We start from the raw sequence: 11,721 nt of genomic DNA on the forward strand, positions 1-11,721 counted from the left end.
ACACATTTGACTTCGCAGATTTCCAATGATTTTTAGTCAAAATATCGAAAGGGAATTTTCCGTAGAGCAAAAGGAATTTTTATGACAAATCTTTGTTTTCGGATTTCGCATGACTTTAAAGGTGTTGTTATCTTCAATACATTAAATCATATGGAAGTAAAGTTCTCTGAACACATTTGTCCCCGCAGATTTCCAATTGTCAAAGGTTTTTAGGCAAAATATTGAAAGGGAATTTTCCATGGAACAAAAAGGAATTTTTCTGTCAAATCTTCGTTTTTTCTAATTTCCGGTGACTTTAAAGGTATTGCAATCTCCAATACGTCAAATAATATGGTAATAAAGCTACTTTAACACATTTGCCTCTGCAGATTTGCTACTATAGGAGGTTTTTGGGCAAAAATGTCGAAAGGGATTTTTTCAAGGAGCAAAAGGGATTTTTTTTTGACAAATTTTCGTTTTATGATTTCACATGACTTTAAAAGTGTTGTGATCACCAATACAATAAATCATATGAAAATAAAGCTCTCTGAAGACATTTGTCCTCCATGATTTCCAACTGTCGTAGGTTTTTAGGCAAAATATCGAAAGAAAATTTTCCTTAGAGCAAAAAGAATTTTTTCTGACAAATCTTCGTTTTCTGATTTTGCATGACTTTAGAGGTGTTGTAATCTCCAATACGTTAAATCATATGGAAATAAAGCTCTTTGAACACATTTGACTTCGCAGATTTCCAATAGTCGGAGGTTTTTAGTCAAAATATCGAAAGGGAATTTTCCGTGGAGCAAAAGGAATTTTTATGACAAATCTTCGTTTTCGGATTTCGCATGACTTTAAAGGTGTTGTTATCTTCAATACATTAAATCAAACAATGATGTCCTATGCGATCTAATTGTGACACTACATTGAAATCCTCGACCGGAGTTGTAACCGAGAATAAATTGTTTATGTCTTATATAAAATGTAGGTCAATTAGGTTTGTGCATATGATTGAATTGGTGACTTGACAAATATTATATGGTCTTTGTTCGATTGGGACATGGTAAGACAGTGGGATTGGATTTACACTGTAGTCAGAGCTGACAGGTTCATTATGTTCTTAAACCATTCACACTGTCTAGGTAGCCATGACATATTGCTAGATGTCAATCATGGCTTATAGGACCTAGAGATTGATCAAGACAATCAATTCTCTTGGGAGTACTAATGTGTTAGTGCAAGTTTTACTACTAGCTCAGTGATAAACCTAGGGATGTCACACACCATAACCAATTCACTCGATCGAACATAGCCCACTCACGAGAGTTGTTCTCTTGCTCACCCAACTTCTAGAGGAAGTAGTTAATAACTTATTTGAGAAGTTATAGACTAGCTTATGGAGGAAGTGGTCAATAACTAATTTGAAGAGTTAAAGACTAGCTTCTGGAAGAAGTAACTTTTGGAAAAAGTAGTCAATAACTTCTTCCAAAGGTTAAAGACTACTATAAATCAATTTCTAACCAGAAATTGATTTCTTGATTTCTATTCCATAGATGAGTTTCTGAGTAAAGAAACGCGTTTGATTACGATTCAAAATTTCTATTTCTGAAATAAAAATTCATTTGATAACAAAATAAAATTTTTATTTGTAGGAGAGCAATGACCGGCGTCGATGGCTGGAGTCCGACGTCCGGCGGCGGCGTTCGGCATCCGGTGACAGGCGGCGAGCGGCTGAAGTTTGGATCAGACGTCCGACGTTTGGCACCGAAGTCCGGTGACCAGCAACGAGCGGCCGAAGTTCGGAGTCCGGCGACCAACAACTAGCGTCCAACGTCCGAGTTCTACGTCCAACATTCGACATAAGGAGTCCTGACCGGAGGCTAGCGGTGGGTGGCCAATGGCCAAAGTCCGGTGGCGGGTGGCCGACATCCGACAATCGGTGGCGAGCGGCGGGCGCCGGCGGGCGGCACATTTGATGGTTGCTGGTGAGCCTCCAGCATCCAACGATTAGCGATGAGCAGCCAACAACCCGTGGGTATTTGGCATCCGCAACCAGCGGTTGTCGATGGGTGGCCGGAGTTCAGTGGCCGGCGGTCGATGTTCAGTGGCCGTCGATCAGCAACTGGTGGCTGGGGTCGGTGGCGGGCGGTCGGCAACTGGTGGCGGTTGTCTGGCATCTCACGGGCGACAAGTGGGTGACGAGCGGTGACAAGAGTGAATGATGAGAAAAATTTTGATTTCTCATTTCTGTTCCCGAGAAATAGAAAAGCTAAAGTTTTAACTTGATTTCTGCTTCAAATCTATTTCTAGAATAGAAATCTGTTCCGAAATAGAAAAATGAAATTGTGTTACTAAACGGATTTTTGTTCCAAACCTATTCCGAGGAACAAAAAAACAAAGAAATAGAAAAATAGAAATGTTGTCATGCGCGCCCTAACCTAACCAAGCTAACTAACCTAACCAAACTAACTAACCTAACTAAGCTAGTTACACTAATATATGATTAACTAACTAATCCTCATTTAGCACTAATTTAACCCCCTAAGCACAATTAACAACATAATCAAGGATTATGGAGTTAACTCACGGGATTATAACAGCGGCGGGCTCACGGCAACGGCAACGCGACTGCGGCGAGAACTCGAGTCAACCACGGCTTGCACGGAGGCTCAACGGCGGCTGTGGCTACAAGGTGGGCTCACGGCCAAGGGGGTTGGGCTGTTGAAAGGCTGGTTGGTGGCTGCTCGTGGGCTGAGCTGGTCAGTGGCGCTGAGCTTTAGTGGTGGCGCTGAGGTGATGAAGGAGCTGGGCGGAGCTGGTGGCCGCGGGGTGAGCTGGTGGCAAAGTGGTGAGGCGGCTGGATGGTGGTCTCGGTGATGTGAGGATGCAGCTGGGTTGCTGAAGTTGCTAGTCATGGGGTGTGCTGATGAAGTGGACTGTGGAGACGCTGATGCTGGCATCGGTGGTGTTGCGGTGAGCTGGTTGGGGTGGCGTTGGAGGTGGAGGGTGGAGTTGGCGGTTGAGATGATGGGTGGTGGGCTGCTCGGTGGGTTGACAGTGGAAAGATGGACTTGAAGTTGGTGATGCTGCTGGGCATGAGGGACGTTGGACGGTTGATGGTGAAGACGGTTATGTGGTGTTGTGGTGGTAGACTGGACGACAGCAAAAACGAAGGGGAAATGGAGAAGGGGCTATTCGGTGAAGTGGTGCTGGTGTGAGAAGGGCAGAAAGGTGAAGGGGAAAAGCTGAACCAGGGGGAAAAGGAAGGATGCGTGAAGAGGGAGCTGAGGGGGAAAGGGGTTGGTCGGCTATGGAAGTGCACGCATGGAAGGAGAGAGAGAAGTGGGGGAGAGAGAGAAATGGGAAGTCAATTGGACAACCAATAGGAGCCCTAGCCAAATATCTATTCACTCATTGCAAATGCCCCAAAGTCTTCATCCTTCAAGGTCAAGAGCCCAACCTATGACCATTTTTCTTCTAATTTCTCACAAACAAAAACATTTTGGGCAGCAAAAATCTCATTTTCCCTCTTGATCCGAATTTCCCTTAATTTTCTTGTTTGTCCGAAAATCGATTTTCCGCAAAATTTTCGGACTCAATGAAAATTCGCCGAAAGATGAGACAACATCCTATAAATGAATCGTGACATGCTCGAATGTCCGATTCCTGAAACTGAATTTAATTTCGTGGTTAAAATCGACCGAACGTGATTTTAGTACGACCTAACCTATAGGGTAGCTATTTTTTGATCCACGTTTGTGCATCTTTGACTCGTAGACGACTCTCAGTTGTCACAAAATCGCGAGGTTTCAATTACGTGTCCCGAGTATAATATCGATAGAAAATCGGGTTATTGTCGTTCGGCGCGAATATCGCAATCTTGTGGAACCACATGCAATTCGATTACGCAATTCCATTGAATCGACTTATATCCATTCTCTAATTGATTATAACGGTGTCATATTGACCCTTGTCGATTATTATGGTCGAGCAGTCGATTTCCGATCTGATTCTCTAGTCTGTCATGTTTATATTCCTTAACGGCCTCACCTAATAGATTAATTAACTAGTGAGTGGCCAGCTCCGAGTAAAATGACCATGAGTGCGTCAACGAAACAACCATTTCATATATTCGAAATGGGGCCAAATCAGCCCTTGTAGCCCTTAGCCATTTCTACAATGCCATGGGCATAAACTGCTACAAAATTATTGAGCTTATTACGAAAGATTCAATGACATGATTGTTATACATTTATCAATAATAATTATCAATTATCAGATCAATGATCACGTTTCATTGAGCTCGATAAATTTATTGTGAATTAGCCCACGACGTGGAAAAAATGCTCATTAATGTTACTTGCACAAGATACTTAGATATAGATCTATTGTTCTATAGCTATATGTGACGCCCCCCGACGGCCCCCGATCTGTTAGGATCGCCACATCGCTTCCTTATCCTAGATGTCCTTTATTCTGATACCCTTGGATTTCGGTGAATTCGTGAGTCTGGGGGTCTATCACATTTTTCATTGGTCCCTGCGCAATTTACATGGCAAAAGCGGATCCAACAACTCCCTTCTTAAACACTAAAATGATGCACACTAGATACACATAGAGAATAATCGGGCACTTTTTATTTACATATACTAGATGGACATTGTTCGTCGATACATCAAAAGCCAAAGTTTCCTATACTTGGCTATATCCAAAAAATAGACCGACATTTTCCATCAGCTATTCACATGTCATCCATCAGCAACTGTCGGTGTCCAAAAATTCATTGCTATCTTCCCATCCTCGGTCACTCTACTCCGCTCGAACCTCCATGATCGTCCTTTGGCGGCGATGGCGGTATTACCACTCTATAATATGTTAGTTCCCACGAGGGGTGAGTACAACTACCTAGCAGTCAAAATTCTACTAAACTATATTACGGAGCCTATCGTCACCCAATTCCATGCAATCCAAATCAGCACGCATAATAGTAGTAATAAACATGCATCAAACCAATAAGATTTACTAATGAAATGGCATAACACAGCATAACAATCAAGCTTTAGAACTCAATAGATTTTTGATTCACTATCACCATCTCCCGGAAGACCAGTGTTTGCGTCCCTCTGGGCATTTGCACCCAACCTGGCATCACAAAAGCCTCCAGTTCCATATTTTAGTCACCGGGCATCCGGAGCGTGTTACGTCACACCTCCAAGCATCTCGCACCTCACTTAGCATCACGAGGAATCGCCGGGGCTCACCATGTCAATGGCTGCCCCTACCCTCTGGAATTTGTATCGTCATACGTCTGGGCATCCCGATACTCCCGGGGAACCTTTGGGGCTCACCGGTCCCCAGGCATCCAGAGGCATCACCACTACGATCCTCCAGGCAACCCGTCTCCCGGGGCATCATCGTCCCGAGGGTCCGACGTCAGCAATAACACATCAACCATGGTGTAGTAATTAAATCATTTCAATGCCAAAATGTTTTCGAATCGCCAATATGGAGAATCCCTTGGGCTTTTCCCAAAAATTCCAAAGTTTATAGTATCAAGTATTTGCAAAATAGGGATTTCAAAGACAAAGCAATACAACAACAATAGTCTTTAAAAATAGATCAATCTCATATCGATGAAATCAATTGATGAAATCAAAAGCTTGATACCGAATCCATAAAATCCATTTTCACGTTTAAATCTCAAAGATTTTTCGAAATCCACATGTAAAGCCTCAAGTCGTACTCGCACATCACGGCTCGAAATAAAACAATTTATCAAAACCATCATAAGTAATTTGAAATTGGCACATTAGCGGTCGATAATCTCAATTTCGACCCTAAAGTTTTCAAAGTAGTTCACACACATAAAATCTTAGAGCTTTGAAATATCAGAAATCAGCATGTACGTGGCCTCCAATTCGGACTCGACCACAATAGTATAAAATCCTTTCCCATATAGCTCAGCATCAACCCAATAACCTCCGAGTTCACAATTCAGCGCGAGTTTACCAAAATAATCTTAATATACGGGACGGTTTCACCAAGCAATGACAGCATTCACCTCTTATAGGTTATTAGATATCGACTTGCCTTTGGTTTGGGGTGTCAATGGCAAGGCGAATCCGGGAGCTATAGATCACGAGTGTAGTCGAGACGAACTGGACGACAAGCTGTAAGTTGGGGTCTCTTAGGGTCAGTGGTGGTTGGGGAACGGTGGTGAGGAGGTGGTGCGATGGAGTGGTGCGATGGGGTTGCGAAGTGGTGCGGGTGGTGTGGTGCGTTTGGTCGCCGGCGAGCGGCGTCAATGGGGCGGAGCGGCAGAAGTTATTTGGTAAGGTCGTGGGTTTGGAGAATGAAGCAGCCGAAGACACCGAATAACTAAGGAGAGCTCTCCCCCCCTTCTGCCTTGATTTTTTTCCCGAATGTTGACTGCATGGGTCAACATTTGATGTCTCTCGGTGGCTGCTGCAATGAAGGGCAGGTGGACTGCGCGTGTCTATCAGCTGGGGTTTTCTTCCGCCAGTTGCTTCTTCATGCAAGTGGTGCAGTCAGCAAAGGAGAACGGCGTGCGTGTCACGCCCAAGGTGAAGGAGCGGCCACCTCTTTGCATGACCAGGAGAAGACTTCCTTGGGGTTGACACGTCCTAGTCAACTACTTCCTCAAAGTGCATGGCTGTTGCATGGTCAACAAAAGGAATAAAGCATGGCTGAAGCATGGGAGTCGAGGGTCTTCACGTGCATGAGGAAAGGGCTGCATGATGGTCAACATTTCTCCCTTTGGTGACCACCGAATAGGTTGAGAAATTTACGTGCTGAAGGTGGGGGAACTTCGGTTTGCTGAGGAAGGGCAGCTTGACGTGGCTTCATACGTTGCATGAAGAAGGGAATTTTACGCGGCTCTTGCATGCGTGAATTGTGGCTGAAATGGGGTCAATCTTTCCTCTTGGTTGACCGGCGAAATGGAGAGGAAGGTGTGGCCGTGGGTGCTTCGCGCCTGCATGTGCATGGACTGAAAATTCTCGGTCCCATTGCCTTGTGTCCGCACAGATGAGGGACGGTTGAAATCCAGGGGAGAGATAGCTTGACGGCGTGTTATTTGGAATGAACTGCGGCCTCGCGTGGGGTGTTACTTAAGAAATTTTCGACGAGCCGATAAGCTATACCATGATCGGATCGTCTCGACGCAGCAAAGACGTGACTATGAGAGTACGTCGTAAGACCATCACGAAACGTGACGTCTCGGTCTGGTGATGGTGATGATGAAATGGCGTCCTCGAATGGTGCCAATGACATAGTCCGACGACAAATTCGTTGACGCGTCATGGACCGTTACATATTTGAGGTCCGGCGAAATCCAGATGTCACACTATATTTAGTCCATGAGGTCTGTAAAAATTTTCACCTTGAGGCCGTATAAAGAAAAGAAAACATTGATGGGAAAGTAGATGATTGGAAACAAAATCTAAATGAAAATAAATTAGGCGAGTTTTCAGTAAATCTCGCATAATGTAAATATTTTTTTGTTTTCATTATTTCTTAGCCTAAAATGAAAAAAAAAGAATGATTTTCAATATCTCCATTCTCATTTTTTTTCCACAAACCAAATATATATTAAAAAATGGAAAAAAAAATTCGGTCTTCACTATCATTCCTTCTTTTGTTGAATCACAACTAAACAAGTTTTCAAAATTTACTCAAACCTATCCATATAAGATTAAAAAGAAAGAAGATAACGACTAAACGTTAAAGTTTCACCAGGAAAACAGGCCATTAGCAGTAGTCAAATAGATGAAAAATAAAAGTTTCTATAATGATACATGTGTCCTATTATAACTTTTTCAGACGTGATTATCGACTAATGTCCATAGGAAATGACACACATTATTTACAAGACTTTTTCGAGTGTGTGATTATAATAGTCATATGGGAAGACCCCTAATTTCAAGGTAGGTGCTAATTTGCTCTTCCTTTGACCAATCTAAGAAAAGCTAAAGAAAGAGATTCCGAAAGACGTGCACTGGGCTCGTGCTGTTGATTGACATGTGTTTCACCTGAAATCATTTAAGATGTCTAGTCTGAAAAGCATTTACACAATTAATTAGGTAACGTGGGCATGCCCTTTGATTTTCAGGAAACATATTTGACCCAAGCGGTCCCTGAATTGTCAAGAAAAGTCTCCACCGATCAAGACGGCCTTTGGTTAAAGCATGCATGCAGCGTGTAGGAAGCGGCAGCACCCCAATGAACAAGTAAAGCTAGCGACGGTTGTAATACCAAGTTTATAAAATAGGTCAAATCTTTTCTCCTTGTAATGCAACTAGACCCATTTACGTCCATCTATTATTCCTTGCCCGTTCTTTTCTTCCACTACTGATTTTGGCTCGCTGTTATTCTCCAAGCATTTATTGATCAACGATGCTCGAGATGCATACTAGGGTTAGTTTTTTCTTGTGAATGATTTGACTTCATTGAGCGACTTTTATATGCAGATGAGAATAAAACTGCCCAAGATAAACATGATTACAAGTATTTTCTTCTGGACCGTTGACAGTTTCAAGGAATTACTGTTCTCCATTTGTAGAAAAGTGGTCTTTCATCCTTAGCAACGTAAAAGTAAAGAACATGAAATGTTTATAAGTATTGGAACAATCCTTAATTGTGAAGTTAGGCACAAACGATAACATCACCACAATTGAGTAAGACCAAATCTGCCAAATTGTTGTTGGACCACCCTTGGCGTGGAAATTAACCTTCCATAGGTTCTACATGAGCAAGCGAAATCCAAAAACAATAGCGTCTTATTCCAAATTACCATATACGTGTCCCTAAATAGAGGACCATTGCTCATATAAGAAGCTTGTAACTAACTTAACTTTGTTTTCTTACCGATATCCAATTATTTCGTACATCAAATTGGGTATGGACATTGGAGAGCAATTCCTAGTTAAGCTGTAGAAACCGAACATTAACCAATCATCAAAAAGGTTTAGGGTTCAATTGACAAAATTGAAAGGTTTATAATTGAATTGATATCATTACAGCAAATTTATGACTTTTTTTTTAATTATCTCGTTAACAATATTCTTGTTAAATATTCAATTACAAAAACTCTATCGTTTCCAATGTAACTTTGGAAAAGCGTGGCGATAATTGTCACCTATTTTGGTAGGCTTTTTTTTTTCTTTATACAAAATAATCATTTAATTTTAAATTATGAATTTAATAGCTTCTGGGCTACTTTGGGATGTATACTATTTTAAAAGGAAAAACGAAAGTTGCCACACACCAAGGGCTCCTTTGTAACTTTCCAAGTCTTTAAAGTCAATGGGAAAAGGAGAAATTAGAAAACTAGGATTCTAAATTCAAACGAAAGAGACTTCTAGTTTTCGGAATGGACTGGAAACATCTGGACGTAGGTCTCACGAAGGATTCGCCTGTCATTTAACTTATGAGGAGCAACAGCGTATGTGGTCCGGATATTTTATTTTCCTTGGGGAATTGACATTAGTTTATGAGGTATGGTTACTCTATCTCTCTCTTGAACTAGAGAAAATATTGTACTTAATATACAAAGAGAGATATGAAAGCTACTCATCATCATAGATTATATATTTTACATACGTTGAAATTTGCATCGAGTTCCTCATAAAAAAAAAAAAGGAAAAAAAAAGACCCCTATAGCCCCTCAGGCTTTTCTACAATGCCATGGGCAAAAACCACCACAAAATTACTGAGCGCATTACGAGAGGTTGAATGACTGAAGATGATTGTTACACGTTTATCGATAATCATTATTAATTATCATATCAACGGCCTCGTTGGACTGAGCCCGATAACTTTTTTGTGAATTAGCCCACGGTATGGGAAAAATGCTTATAAATGTTACTTGCACAAGACATATAGATGTAGATCTATTGCTCAATAGCTAATGAATGTTCATCCTCACGAAAACCTACGTATAGAAACCAACATTAAGGATAGATATATTTATTTCGTGATGTTTGTAAAAATTTTCACCTCGATTCCTATATAAGAAAAAGAAAACAACAATGGGAAAGTAGATGATTGGAACCAATATCTGAATGAAAATAAGGAAAGTGAGCTTTCATTACATCTCTCATAATGTAAATATTTTTTGTTTTCATTCTTTCTTAGCCTAAAATGGAAATATGATTTTCAATATGTCCATTGTCATCAATTTTTTTCCACAAACCAAATATATATTGAAAAAGGAAAAAAAAAGAAGAGGTCTTCTCTCTCTCTCTCTGTACAATCAAAACTGAAAAAATGTTCAAAATTAACTCAAACCTGTAACGTCAAAGTTTCAATAGGAAAACAGCCAATTAGCAGCAATCAAAAAGATGGAAACTAAAAGTTTCCATAATACAATTTATAGAGGTGTTCTATCATAACTTTTTCAGACATGATTATCGACTAATGTCCGTAGGGAATTACCCACACCATTTACGCAACTCTTTCGACTGTATGATTATAATAATTTTATGAAGAAAAGAACACCCAAAGTGCCAAAACTTAGCACAAATAGACACTTAATTGCCAAAACTTACGAAAGTGACACTTAAGTGCCACTTTTTATGAAAAATGGGACACTTGAGTACCACATCCGACGAACCCCGCTGGAGATCTTACGTGGCAATTTTTTATTAATTTTCTCGCTTACGTGGCTTGCCGGAAGGCTGACTCATCAAAACACAAACAAAAACAACGTCATTTTGGTATAATTCAAATTTTAATCAATTTGTTTTAAAAAGCTTCACTTCCAAGGGTACACAGGTACGAGAGGATTCACGGACCGTGTCACTAGTCTGAAGACTTGCAGACTCTTTCGTCAAAGTCTGAAGACTGCCAGACTCAAGATTTAAAGTCTACCTCATTGACAGTCTCTAGACCGACGAAGAAGATTTATCTAGAATCGAGTATTTCTTTAAAGGTTTGATTCGAGCGGCTAAAGAAGTTCTCACAGCTAGAGATAGCATCTGAAGATCTCTTATTCGTTTTGAATTTAATTCGGATAATTTGGATCCGTTGTTTGGTGAAGTATACTTGGAAGGTTCTACTTATGGAAACCTAGATCCTGATTGTATGGGCGAGCATGATTGATGGGCTATCTTCACATTTCTTAAGTAACTCGAGATCTCCCTAATTGATTCTGTCCAACGGGTAGATTGGAAGAACTCCTTTGAAAGGTGCCAACGGATATGAAGGCATGGAGGAGTATATAAGGAAGATGCTCTAGTTATTTGAGTGTGTGCGCGATAGAAAAATTCCAAAGTCTGAAGCTCTTTGTTCTATACCGATTCAATTGTTGAGCGAAAATTTGTACTCAAAAGAGAGTTTAGACATTTGTGAGATCTTGAGGAAGTGTAGCAGAGTCTCTACACTGTGGAATCAAGGACGTGATACTGTAACGACTCTTTTGATTCATAGTGAAATCCAGCCGGTGGGCTGTCAGTGCGGGAGAGTGGACGTAGGCTTGGATTAAGCAGAACCACTATAAACCTTGTGTTCTTATTCTCTTCCCTGAACTCTTTTGCTTTGTTCGTAATTCTATTTATTTGTTAGAATTTGATTTCCTCTGCAAAGTCTATTGTTAGACAGACTCAGGTTAAAAGCAAAGTTCTACACCGTATTTTGCAAAATTTGTTTTCGCACCTATTCACCCCCATCTAGGTGCACATACTAGCACTTATAGATAGTATAGCTCGCACTAAGCTGATAAATAGT

This window comes from Eucalyptus grandis, chromosome 7 (assembly GCF_016545825.1).
Source record: "Eucalyptus grandis isolate ANBG69807.140 chromosome 7, ASM1654582v1, whole genome shotgun sequence".
NCBI classification, from domain to species: Eukaryota; Viridiplantae; Streptophyta; class Magnoliopsida; order Myrtales; family Myrtaceae; genus Eucalyptus; species Eucalyptus grandis.